This window comes from Ceratosolen solmsi, unplaced genomic scaffold (assembly GCF_000503995.2).
Source record: "Ceratosolen solmsi marchali unplaced genomic scaffold, CerSol_1.0 scaffold14, whole genome shotgun sequence".
NCBI classification, from domain to species: Eukaryota; Metazoa; Arthropoda; class Insecta; order Hymenoptera; family Agaonidae; genus Ceratosolen; species Ceratosolen solmsi.
Window position 1 is genome coordinate 1,268,432 of NW_011948420.1, and position 2,361 is coordinate 1,270,792.

Genomic DNA, 2,361 nt, shown 5'->3' on the forward strand with positions numbered 1-2,361 from the left:
TCTCCAAGTGAGATTACAAGTGGTCAGGTCCTATGCAATCCAGTCTTGATGAGATCAATTCAACTGTACACTAATTCACAATAGTGGAAAGAACTTATTATTAAAACTCAGCTAGCTAAACGACTTGTTTCTCCGGTCCTCCTCCGTGAGAGTAGGTCGTGACTTATCCTTCAGTGTAAGAAGTATTTGGAAAGAGTAAGTGAGGGTACATTACGTAGTCCCTTCTTAAAATGATTCACTGATCCCGCTCCACTTGGGATCCCTTCTTCCTTTATTAATTAACCAATCAGTGGTTGATCTTGGGTCGCACAATAGATTATGCACGCCTTCATTTCCACTTCCTTCCGGGCTCAGTTCCGAATTTGCTAATCGGGAAAGTGTCGGAAGATGGCGAGCCTTTTCCATTGGTTGCCTCATCCTTCTCTGGGACTTGGCTAGAAGAAGGGTCCGCTTGGGCGTGGTCAATTTTCCAATACGATCGACCAGATGTGGCATAGCCAAGAACAATGCAAGCATTGTCTTAAAGGCCGAGTGCGCACGTATGATAATTACAGGTTGTTGCACGTGCGGGTTTTGGGTTGCAGTGAATTAAGTAAATGTTTTGTACTCAATGCTTTACGCATATCTGATATTCGTTCTGAATCTACTTTGGGGTTCTCCCGGCAGTAAACCCATTAGGTTCTACTGCACTGGGAGTATGAGCACGTTCCGCTAGAGTTTTCCAGATGTTTTATGACACTAGTACAAATAATTATGAGCAGGAAAGTTTTGAAGTCTTAAATACAATTTCCATGATATTACTTGTCAGATATTTTATTGCCTTACTAAACGGAGTCTCTTATTCTCAAACAATATGAAATTCAATAACAAAATGATTTAAATCGTTGTTTAACTCAATGCAATAAAATGAAGCTTGGTTTGCTTCAGTAATTGTGCTGTAATTAAAATATTTAAAAGAAAATACAAAAATTTTAAAAGTAAAAAAGTGTCAAAAAAGGCAACTAAAGAAAGTATAATATTTTCTCCAAAATAAAAAGTCTTATTTTCTTTATAGTATAAATATAATTTAAAAACTGTTTATTTAAAAATACAATTTACTTTAATGTTCGTATTCTTCTTGTAATATCTTGATTCAAAATTATATCTGTACAAAGTAGTTATTATCAATAAATAGAGTTCAAGCTTTAATTAAATAAACAAATTAAACAAGTAGAAACATAATAAATAATTTGAAATAGCCACTCACTGTCAATATGAAATTCTCTTTAAGGTAAATATTTTATTTCAATAACTACAAAAATAAAAACATTAATCAGAAACTTAAGTTTCAAATTAGTAATTAGTTTATTAGTATTGTGAAAATAAGAAAATCGTACGCTTTTATAAATTTTTAAAACTCTAATTAGTAAAACAAATTATATAAAAATATTTAAAAACCACTTTTATTATATATTAAATCATATAATTAATACTTTATACAATATATTTTATTATTTATATAGTATTAAGGTTTATCCATGATCTATGATACGACTATATTATTTAATAGTGTAAATTTATAACACCATATATCGGACTTTTATTATTGAATAATTGAATCATAGATATTAATATTAACAATTTTCTAATATCAAATATATTAACTTTAATTAAATTGGTTTCTATTAATATATTATTCAAGATTCACATTTATAAACGCATAATAACTCGTTTAATTTAAATAATATAATGTGTAGAAAATACAATAGTAATTATATTATACTTTAGATTATATTGATGATTTAATGCAAACTATAAATAAATATATGTATTTCTTCATTTTACTAAAATAAATACACCATGTTCAATTCGCTTTTGAGTAAAATAATTATTTTTTAATTATTTTTTAATTATTTTAATAAAATTTATTTTGTCACACTATTTTTAACTCTAAAGACAAACATAATATAAGAATCTAAATTTAGAGTTTTCAAAATTATTAGGCAGTTAAAAGTTGTACAGTTTTATTATTTATTATTTATTATTCCCTATAGATTTATATAATCAAATTAAATTTTTACAATAAAAAATCTAAAACTTTTAAAAATTATTGATATAAACTATACTATTCAATTCATCAGCATTTAATTTTATTAAACATATTTTTAGAAATAGAAAATACATATATTACTGATATTCTGCATTTAAATTATAGGAAAATGAACTATTAAAAACACTTTCAAATATTTGAAGAGTAAAATAAGTATGGGTGTAAGCTTTACTTTATTAAAGTGAAATTGATAATTAATGTTATTGAAAAATGAACAAAATTATTAATGAAAATGTTCGGATTTAAAGGGTTAGCTTATGGCTCCAACTGCC